The 11770-nt window shown below is 43.2% G+C and overlaps 1 pseudogene across 1 annotated transcript; it reads right to left on the bottom strand.

Annotated features, from left to right (window-relative positions):
* Nucleotides 1–9539: 9539 nt before the first annotated feature.
* On the bottom strand, nucleotides 9540–10986 carry LOC146320930 (zinc finger BED domain-containing protein 4-like; annotated as a pseudogene). The gene is made up of 2 exons (XR_014771372.1): nucleotides 9836–10986; nucleotides 9540–9567 (listed from the first exon to the last, which is right to left on the bottom strand). The product of XR_014771372.1 is annotated as a zinc finger BED domain-containing protein 4-like (transcript).
* Between the last annotated feature and the right edge of the window lie 784 nt (nucleotides 10987–11770).

Below are 11770 nucleotides of genomic sequence, written 5' to 3' on the forward strand. Positions count from 1 at the left end.
ACAGCCTCCATACATGAGGTGCACGCTCTACCAACTGAGCTACCCAGACGCCCAGTTGTGTTATTTTATTTATTTATTTATTTTTTTGTCTTGTATGTGATTTCCTCTTTTTATGTCTTTTACTTATTTTTTTGGCTTGTTATGACTTTTTTGTTGTTACATATTTTTCATCTTTTACTTTGTTTTTATTTTTTTTAATACGTCATTTTTTGCCTGTTACGACTTTTTCATTGTGTGTCTTGTTATGCTTTTTTGTCTTGTTATGTTTTATGTATCTTGTTGGGCCTTTAAAGTCTTGATATGTCTTTTTTGTTTTTTATTACATCCTTCTGGTCTGGTCACATCTTTTTCGACATGTTACATCTTTTTGTTATGTCTTTAATTTCTTAACTTCTTATGTTACCTTTTTTGCATTGATTTTCGTCAACTTACACCTCTTTTGTCTTCTTACGTCTGTCGTGCATGATATGTACTGATGGATGCACCAAGGAACTGTCTTTGATAAGTAAGAAGCTGGTTTTGAAAATATAAGAAGGAGAAAACAGAACAATAAATACTCAAGTTAAGTATACAGTTGTCATCAAAAATTTACATACGCTTGTATATCGTGGCAGTTTTGAATTTCAAATGATTCCAATAAATATAACTCTTATTTTTCAACAGAATGATTTAAACACGTATGTCTTTGTCACAAAAACAATCATGGATTTTGGTTCTTTCATAAATTTATTACAGGTCTTCTGGAAATGTGACAAAATCTGCTGGGTCAAAAATATACATACAGCGATGTTAATATTTGGTTAAATGCCCCTTGACCATTTTCACCTCAATTAGGCACTTCTGTTAGCCAAGCAGGGCCGTGCAGAGACCTTTGGAAGGGCAGGTGCTCAAAGTTAAAAGGGGGCCACGAATTTGCTCCATGGTGCTGATTCATAATCTGCCCTTTATTATTCGTAGTGCTAATAATAAAGTTAAAAAAATTAAATGATATAGAAATCATGTATTTCAATGTTTTTGTGCTTTTATTCAGTTTGACTGTCCACTTTGTGCAAGACAGCAAGGTTATAAAAGTTATATATTTTATATTTATACATATTATATTGAATTTGTGTGTATATAGACAAATGTTATAACTAAGTACTGATATGTTTAAATGAGAGGTTGAGAAAATCACAATTCAGATTCTTCTAATTATTATTGTTATTGTTGTTTATACTCTAATAGTCCAAAATTATGTAAATATACATGTATATTGCAAAGTTTTAGTGAAATAACATAGCCAAAGCCTCATTGCCTCTAGAAACATTGGAAAAACACTGCAACTCACCTGACAGTAAAATCATACATCTCTCTAATGCACTTTTCCCATGACAAAAGAAACATATAGAAACAAAAAGAAGCCTGACATACTTTTTCCCCTCAGCACGCTGTGTGTGGTTAACTAGTGGCTATAACTTATGAGAGGTGTGTGCAGAGTGAGACACACACACAGGATGCGAACTTCACTTTGTCAGTCATCTTTCAGAATACATCGTGCACAAACGAATACTGCTGGAAAACCTCCTCACTGGACCATCAGTTGTTTAACTACTCCCTCGTGTAGGAGTGCAACGGATCAAAAACACTCACGGTTCGGATCGTATCACGGTTTTGAGTCACGGATCAGATCATTTTTCAGATCAGCAAAAAAGAAAAAAGTGGTGGGATTAGGGTTACATTATTTTAAAAATGCACTTGTCTTTGATATTTGTCTGTATGTAATTATCACTATAGTTATGTAATGTAATGATAATGATAATAGTAATGATAATGGTAATAATATTAAAAACTTCAAACTTCAAACTAAGCGAGACAGAGCTGCACCGGTGAGCAGAGAGGAGCTGTGTAGAAGTGAAGACAGCTGATATTGTTATGTTCTGAGTTTGGCCTGGACCCCGGATGCAGAGATGGAGATAGAGAAAGGTTTTCAAAAAGTTTATTTTTTCAAACGGGACAAAAAGTAACTGAAGGCGAGGGCAGGTGCTGGACGTGGTCGGCTGGCTGGCGCAGCAGATCAGGCAGGGGAGTAACCAGTCTCCAATACCAGTCTTACATGCTGGACATGTTCATCAGAGTCTGGAAAAAATCAAAATGTCATCTAAATACACAAATACAAACCTGTTGAGCATGTCTCTTAAAACGTCATTGATCAGTGCTTGAAAAACGGCTGGAGCGTTGGTTAGGCCAAAAGGCATCACGAGGTATTCGAAATGCCCGAGGGGGGTGTTGAATGCTGTCTTCCACTCGTCCCCTTCCTTAATTCTGATGAGGTGGTAGGCATTGCAAAGGTCTAATTTTGAAAAAATGGTTGCCTGGTGCAGAGGACCAAAAGCAGAGTCTCTCAGAAGGTGTGGGTACTTATTTTTCACAGTTATGTCGTTATGCCCCTGAAATCTATGCAAGGGCGCAGGGTTTTATCTTTCTTCTCGACAAAGAAAAAACCTGCCCCCACTGGGGAGGAGGAAGGGTGGATGAGCCCTGCAGCTAAAGAGTCAGTAATGTCCTGCTCCATGGACTCTCTTTCTGGTTTGGACAAGTTGTACAACTTTTGGGACGGAAGGGGGGCTCCAGGGAGCAGCTCAATGGCACAGTCATAGGGCCGGTGTGGGGGAAGAGAAAGAGCTTTGTCCTTGCTAAAAACCTCCTGGAGGTCATGGTACATGGGGGGAATGGAGGACAAGTCAATAGGTTTAGGTGGCACAGGTGACGAGGAGGCGCTGGGGGGAATGGCAGAGTGAAGGCAGTAGGAATGACAGAAAGTACTCCAATTGGTTATGGCAGAAGCGGACCAGTCAATATGGGGGTTGTGCAGCTTTAGCCAGGGGAGACCCAGAACCAGAGGTGATGTGGGAGAGGGAATAATTAACAGTGAAATTACTTCCTGATGATTGCCTGAAAGCTGCAGGGTCATAGGAGCAGTACGGTGGGTAACACTAGCAAGTAACTGACCACTCAGAGTGAGAACGTTCCTAGGCTCCGGGAGAGGCTCAGTAGGAAGGTTAGCTTGACTACACAGTTGAGAGTCAATAAAATTGTCATCTGCTCCACTATCAACCAGTACTTGCAGGGGTATCGTGTGATGTGGGAGTCTGAGCATACCTTGCAGTTGAACTCGGGTGGAGGGTGAGGAAGAGGAGATGGTACGGCTCACCAGCGCCCCTCCAGTGGCTGATGAGCCTGCCCTTTTGGCAGTTGAGGACAGGTGGCGAGGAAGTGGCCAGGCTGACCACAGTAGATGCAGAGCGGGTGCTGGAATCTGCACTCCCGTTCCGCGGGAGACAACCTGGCTCTGTCCAACTGCATGGATTCCTCCTCTTTAGGGGCAGAGAAAAAACCCGGACGAGGAGCTGGGGCTGGAATGGGGGTGAGGTCCCAGGAGATCCCGCGTGGAGAAGTGGACACAGAAGGGTGGTTGGAAGCCAAGGGAGGAGGGGCGCCCTGTCTCCCAACTCTCTCCCTGCGTCTCTCACGTAGCCGGTTATCGAGTCTAATGGCTAACGAGATTAGTTCATCAAGAGACTGGGTCTCATCTCGTGCTGCCAATTCATCCTTAACATAATCAGCTAATCCCAGAAGTAAAACGCTTTGCAACGCGAGCTCATCCCACCTGCTCTCGGCTGCCAAAATGCGGAAGTCGATAGCGTACTGGGAGACTGGTGCTGAACCCTGGCGAAGGGAAAGGAGCCGACTGCTGGCTTCTTTCCCTTGGACCGGGTGATCAAAAACTTTACGCATCTCACTGACGAAGGAGGAATATGACTGAGTTACCGCCGAATTGGTGGAGATAGCCAAAGCCCAAGAGGCAGCCCGATCTGTTAACAAACTCATAATAAAAGCGATTTTCAATCTGTCTGTGGCGTAAGTCTGGGATTGCTGTTCAAACACTAAAGTGCACTGAAGCAAGAACTGACTACATGCCCCTAATTCTCCCGAATACCTGACTGGGGTGGGGATGTATGGTTCCCGGGAGAGGCTGGGTGGAGGAGCCGAAGTCGCCATGGTGGGAGCAGGGGAAGGAGGAAGATTCCCGTGAGGAGCCAAACTGGAGATCTGGTTGACGGCCTGATCCATGCGACTGCCGAGCTGAGAGACGCTGGTCACAAGGTTCTGGAGAACGCCCTGGATTTCGTGGATGGCTTCCCCCATCTGACCAACACGTACACCTTGCGTGGATAAAGCCTGCAGGAACTTATCTGTCTCCGCGGGGTCCATGATTTGGCCGGACTATTCTGTTATGTTCTGAGTTTGGCCTGGACCCCGGATGCAGAGACGGAGATAGAGAAAGGTTTTCAAAAAGTTTATTTTTTCAAACGGGACAAAAAGTTACTGAAGGCGAGGGCAGGTGCTGGACGCGGTCGGCTGGCTGGCGCAGCAGATCAGGCAGGGGAGTAACCGAGCTGGCGTCAGTTCAGGAGCTTGAGAGCTGCACACACGGTCGGGAGGAACACTGAAGGCTGCACAAAAACACTGAAGATTAGAGCCACGAAAAAAACTCCATAAATCCACAGGAGAACTTGAAACGTGCTGTGCTACGTTACCGACTGCGACTGAATAGTCCGGCACAGGAGTGGTGACTTGGCCGAGCTCAAATAGCAGGGGGAATGTGATGATGAGAGCCAGGTGCGTCTCATTAGGCTGAGCCAGCCAATGACTGCCGCCGCTGCCACACACACTGCCCTGGAAGGAAAACGGGAGACAAAGAAAAAAGGAAACACAACGCAGGCCAGACCAAAACCAAAAAACCTACAACCATGACAGATATCACCAAAGTTTCAATGAACATCACAGTTTTATGATGTGTTTCTTTGGTGATAGCATAGTTACATCAGTGAAAAAAGTTATGGTCTGGATTTCACTCAAGGCGATGTGGCGGCTTTTAAATCAGTCGCTCTTCACAGAGATGCGCTGCACACAGCAGCATCTGTCCTGTCTTTTCATTGCAATTCTGCATTGAGATTTCGGGAATCATAACTTATACAAAACTAACAGTGACAGTAAAACTATGATGCTCACATGTGGCCTGCGGATCACATGCATGTCAAACCGTAGAGGGCGATCCGTATGGGACACGGATCAACTGCGATTCGTTGCACCCCTACCCTCAGGTCTTCGGTTTCTATACTAGCAGTGACCCCTCTCTGGCAGCTTAGCAGTGCTTAGCTACAGGGCACATCTGGCCACGTCAGGGCAGTGAGGGCAGTGAGGGCACTTCTACATGGATCATGTGACCGACCAAGGGTAGAACTGAATTATTATTATTTTGTTTTATTTATTATTTTGGGGCACACAGACAGACTTTCACACACACACTTACAAAACGCAAAACAAACAACAACAAAAAAATCACTTTGACAAAAGGGCATCAAGGGGCAAAGGGGCAGGTGATCCAGCACCCTCCACCCCCCCCCTCTGCACATGCCAGTAGCCAACCACAAACTTCTGGTTGTATCTCTGACCACTCCTCTTGACAGAATTGGCAAGGTTCAACTAAATTTGCTGACTTTCTGACACAGACTTCTTTCTTCAGCACAGTCCACAGGTTCTCAATGGAGTTTAAGTCAGGACTTTGGGAAAGCCGGTCTAAAACCTTGATTCTAGCCTGATTTAGCCATTTCTTTACCACTTTTGATGTATGTTTGGGGTCATTGTCTTGTTGGAACACCCAACTGCGTCCAGGACCTAACTGTCTGACTGATGATTTTAGGTTTTCCTGTAGAATATGGAGGTAATCTTCCTTATTCATTATTCCATTTTCTTTCTGGAAAGTACCAGTTCCACTGGCAGCAAAACAGCCCCAGAGTGTAATACTACCACCACCATTCTGGACAATATGGATGGATTTCTTGGGTTTAAAGGTCTCACCTTCTCTTTTCTAGACATATTTCTGGTCATTTTGGCCAAATACCTCAATTTCGTTTCATCTGACCACCGAACTTTCCCCTAGAGGCCTTTTCTTTGTTCATGTGATCAGCAGCAAACTTCAGTTGAGCCTTGAGGTGCTGCCTCTGGAGCAAAGACTTCCTTTCTTTCTCAGCAGCCTCTCAGCCCATGGTGACAGAAAACACTCTTGACTGTGGACACTGACACTTGTGTTTCAGCAGCTTCTAATTCATTGCAGACCTGCTTTTTGGTGATTCTTGGTCGATTCTTGACCATCCTGATCAACCGTCTCTCAGCAGCAGATGACATCTTGCGTTTTCTTCCTGATCGTGGCAGTGACCGTGCCATGCACTTTATACTTGTTTGCACAGTTGGGATCTGCAGCTGCCTTGATATTGCTTCAACTGACTTTCCTGACTTGTTCAAGTCAATGATTCTCTTTTTCAGATCTGTGCTGAGCTCCTCAGACTTCCCCCATCATAGCGTTTGTGTCTGAGTCTAATGAGTGAATCAAATGGGCTCTGTTTTAAATGAGCTCAGAGAAATTATCATCTGTATTCGATCATAATCACTCACAAGAAGTTAAGAGGCCATTAAGAAAAATAAATTAACACAGCTTTCTACATCACCACAATTGATAATTCACATCACTGTATGTATATTTTTGACCCAGCAGATTTTGTCATATTTCCAGAAGACCTGTAATACATTTATGAAAGAACCAGTATACTTGGAAACAAAGTTGAAACAAACAGAAAATATATATACTGGATATGTTTTGCAAAAGATTCAGCAGTGTGAGGAACAGCTAGAGATAGTATTTGATCTGTCAACTGAATGGTAAACATTTTTTGGCTAATTCACAAAGACACATTTAATGCAAAGGGGTGATGACGAGATTTCATCTCTCCAAACATCAGTCTTTGTTGTTTCCATTCTTTGAATCTCTATATATTTGCTAAATATCAGACTGAGTATCAGTCACCTCTCTGATTTACATTTGAGACGGCAGAGACAAAAAACCTCCTCGCTTTTGTCCAAGGATAATGCAGCCTCGCTGTGCGCCAGCAGTTCAAACCTAAATCACTTTTCATCTGGCATTTATGGAGCATGAGTGGATTCTAGACAGCTTTCCTCTCCGATTACATCAGACACCTGACCCTGCAGGCGTCCTGCAGGCTGCTAGCAGATGAAGAGAGAGCAAGCAGCAAACAAACAGAGAAAAAAATATGTTTGGAATATGAAAGCTAAACATCATGGGGACAGGTGACATGTTTCTTTTCATTTGAAATTTGTGATCATGGAAGATTGACACTCTTTCTTGTTGTTTAGCGGTTCCTTATGGGCCTCACTGTATGTTATAACTCGCAATAAGGACATGTCTGTGTTTTTTATAGTGTTATATTGCATTTGGATTGAATTTGAAGCTAATTTTAGGGTTTCCCCAGTGTACTGCAAGCCTGGTGGCCCACCAGGCCTAGGATGACCCCCCACCACAGGGTCCAAGCATCAGGGAATTTTATTTTAAGGGGATGTATTTTTAACCTGTTTATTAAACAACAATTACAGCAGGGTAGCTCAGTTTAAAAAAACATGGATAAAAAAGCTCTCCGGCAACATCTGTTGGTTAAAACATAAAAGCACTATAGAGAGGTGAAGTCCCTCCCCTTCCAGGGTCCCTCATGGGACTTTATTTTTGTAAAACTGCACTAGAGCTGTTGATTTTTTTTAATGTGTGTTGAATAAATGACTTATTTCTAACAACACATTACATATGAATATTTTCAAATCTCAAAACAGCTTTCAACACTGAAAGCTGTCTTGAGATCTGTATTATCACTCGATTCTTTGATTCTGTCATCACAAACACCATAGGGCTCTACTTCAATGCTGTCATCAGTTTGTCACTGGCCCCCACCAGGGTCCCATCAAAAAAGACACTTGGCTGTCAGCCCCCAATAAAAGATCTTTGGGTTAAACAACTTTGCTGGAGGAAACTCTGATTTTTATACTTATTTAGCTGTCTGTGTTTATTCACCACAATCATCAAACATGCCAACTGCTGTTGCTAGCTGTATTTCTCGCTATTGTTAAGACAGTTCCTCTTTTTAATTTGCTTTTCCCAAACCCTATGGACCAGTTTCTCTTGAGAAAAAATAATGAGGTGTAGTAATTATTTGACAAGATTCAGGTGTGTCAGGGGAATTGTTTCGGTGGAAAGAGTGTTAGTGAGATGCAAGCTTCATCACCTTCTAGCTTAAGGACTTTTTGTCTGAGAACCAGCTTTTTAAAAAATTTTTGGGATCCATCCCAACCAACCTAAACTAGAAATAGGACAGAGCTCGCCACTCACGAGAGCAGAGACCAGTGCAGGCGGGACTGGACAGTGGGGCCCACTAACTGCTAGCATGTGGCTCGGTCAGCTAACCCACCTTCTGATTGTTTCTCTGTTCTTGAAAGCCAGCCCAGTTTTCACTATGGATGTCCCGATACAGCTTTTTCACTTCCGATACGATACCGATATTGCAGCCTTGAGTATTGTCCGATACCGATATCGATCCAATATGATATCAGCACGAATCATACATACTTTTATTACTTTTTTTGTAGTGTGGATTGTTAGAAAAGGCTTGATCAAGTGATGTTACTCAAACAGAGAACAATAGTCAGCAACAGTAGGTATGAGAAAAACTGACTCATTTATTATTAACCAATTGGTTACATAAATTTTAACCTTCAACATAATATCTACAGTATTCTACAATTGAATAAAATAAATAAAAAATAAATAAGAAGACCCTGAAAAATAACCTAAATAAATCCAATAAAAACAAATTATACTTTTAAAGTGCAAATAATTCAAGTTCACTTCAGTTATTTTTTACTGTCAGTATATGGTGGGAACAACTGAGGGCGGGGACAAAAACAACAAAAACAACAACACAACACTGCTGTCCAACTGCTCAAAGTTAAGAGTTCACAGCTCCAGTTTCACTGACTGTGCCCAAAATAATGTGATCATTGTTCTTAGTCTTCACTAAAAAAAAAAAAAATAGAGTGTTAACAAAATAAACATTTTAACTCTAATAACAAGAGCAGAAAACAAATAATAGTCAGTCAGTTAACTAAACAGCTGACTACCCTTACTACTCCTCCATCTCCACTTTCTGCAGTCCGAGCATGATGTGGAGATTTTTTTTAAGAAGATAAATTTCGGCATGCTCTGCTGTCAGCATGCTCCTGTGCTCCTCAATGATAATTGATGCTGTGCTAAAGAGCCTCTCGCTCTCGACACTTGTGCAGGGAGCACAAAGGAACTTAGCTGCTGTTGCTGCCATGGTGGGGAGTCGAGCTTGGTTGACTTTCCAGTAATGTAAAGGATTGTTCTTACGTTCAATAGGAGCCTCAGAGGTAGCTCTCCATTTCACACATTGCCCCTGGGGTGATCTGCTCAGAAGGACCTGCTGCTGTGCTGCTCTCCTCCAGTATCTCATCGAAGATGCTGCCAAGGCTGCTGCTTGCACCCTCCATCCGTGGAGTCTTGTTCACTGGCTCGGACACAGTTTCATCAGATGGAGGCGTGGTCTTCAGCTCTTCTTCTACTTTACACACCGCTGCCTTTAATGCGTTTCTGCGTTTGTGAAGTACCTGGCATAAATATAAAATATATAAAATAATGTAATAATGTATATTTTAGAGCTTTTCAAACCCAGTCCCCACACATTTGTAGTCACAGACAGAAACACAGTCACACACAGTCATGTAAACAGTGATTCTGTAACCTGTAATCTTATCTTATGCAGTCACAACACACAGTCACATAGGCTACAACCAACTCACTGTAAACAGTACAGTTTTTCTCATATACATCAGATTAAGCTAAATAAATGTAACAATTTAACATAAATTCCCTTACTTGTCTTTATATCGTGGATCCAGCAGTGTTGCCACGGTGTAGAGGGGCTCAGATTCCACATGCCTGAAACGTCTGTGGACTGCATCCAGAAGGGTGGCTTTCATAGTTTGGATCCCCTGATCATCTCCACTCTCCTTACCGAGAAACCGTACCAGTGCATGGACAGAGGGGATGACATCAGCTGTGGTAGCAGAGGCGGCACTGACCAGAGTTGTTAGCTCTTCAAAGGGGGTCAGAACCTTTGAGGTCTTCTCTAATAGCCCCCCACTGGTTTGCTGTTAGAATGGCTGGCAGGGTGTTGTTTTCTTCAGATGAGTAGGCATGCAGTGGCCATTTTTGATGAATGAGTCAATCATGTACTTGGTACTGCTCCATCGTGTCTGGACAACCTGCTGGAGATGTTTTGGTGTGACGTTCAGCTCTATTTGCAGGTCTTCAAGGCTTGAATAAGCCTTGGGAGAATGCTTAAAGTGGCCCACTATTTTTCTCCCGTTGGCTAGTGCATCACTTACAGCTCGCTGTGACAAGACCCCTTCATGGACTACAAGCTGAGGACTGTGCGCAAAACATCCTAAGCTTGGCACACCTAGCTGATCCATAGCCTTTCTCATATTAGCAGCATTGTCTCTTACAACGACATGGACCTTCTTTTTGTCAATCTTCCAGTCATGCAGCATCTCCTCCATGGCGTTCATGATGGCATCAGCTGTGTGTGAACCTCTGAACTCGCGTGCATGTAACACTGCTCTCTGCAATGTAAAGTCAGCGTCTACCCAGTGCGCAGTCAGGCTCAATAAGGACAGCGGTCGATGGTCTGAGCTCCAGATATCAGTGGTGAAGCTAACAGCATTTGCTTTCTCCACATGTGCGGCAATACACTTTTGAACTTCTTTATGCATCTGGGGTATAGTTTTGTCGACAATGTAGTGGCGGCTAGGAATAATGTAGCGAGGCTCGAGGTGCTCAATTAAGCGTTTAAAGCTGACATTACTCACCACAGACGGGCTGGTCATCGAGCACAATAAACTGGGCTATCTTTTCTGTTATAGCCAGTGCCTTTTTGCCGTCCTGTGGGAGTTTGTCACGCTTTGCAAATGTTTCGGCCAGCGTTGGTTGTTTGAGAGAGCCAGAGGTTTGTTGTTTCTTCGCCTCGGTGGTCTTGCGAAAATCCTCATGCTGTTTTTTTGATGCTGCCTCAAATGCGCGATGAGGTTGGTCGTATTAAACTTTCCCAGTTCTGTGCCACCACGGGGAACTTGTGCATTACAAGTGTTGCACTCAGCTGCAACGTCTTTGTCCGAGTTTACGGTAAAATATTGCCACACGGCCGACATCACTTCTCCTGCAGTGCTGCACACACATTGTTGTTCTTGTGATCACGTGGGCTCTGCATGCTGGATCAGAGACGTAGCTGTCACAGACCAATTGGCTGGATCCGGGTGCTCTTCTTCTTTGGCATTTGTGGTGGGCGGCACCAACATTAAGGTGCATTACTGCTACCTACTGTGTTGGAGTGTGAACCAGAGTCACCTATGTATAGAAGTGCTGGAGCGGAAAATGGACTGCTTATCAGAGCGTTTATATCGGAGATTTTAGATGCAGTCCGATAAAATCCGATACTCGTTTTTTGGCTGATATCAGACCGATATCCGATATCAATATCGGATCGGGACACCCCTAGTTTTCACACTTCTGCAAACCCCAGGTTATTGCTTGTATCAGATCTGACTAGTCTGTAACACACTCTAGGTAGCTAAGTATAGGTACACTTACTGTATTTTTGTGGATTGTACTTGTACTGTGTGTGTGTGACAGCTCTCCAGTTATTTATCCTCCAAACCCTTCATCTTGTCTTTGGGTCATAAAACCTAAGAATAAATGCAAATATTGAGATGCATTTAAGATAAATTGTCATGTTAGCCAAAACCATTAATG

Source organism: Lutjanus erythropterus, chromosome 9 (assembly GCF_056507025.1).
Source record: "Lutjanus erythropterus isolate fLutEry1 chromosome 9, fLutEry1.hap2, whole genome shotgun sequence".
NCBI classification, from domain to species: domain Eukaryota; kingdom Metazoa; phylum Chordata; class Actinopteri; order Lutjaniformes; family Lutjanidae; genus Lutjanus; species Lutjanus erythropterus.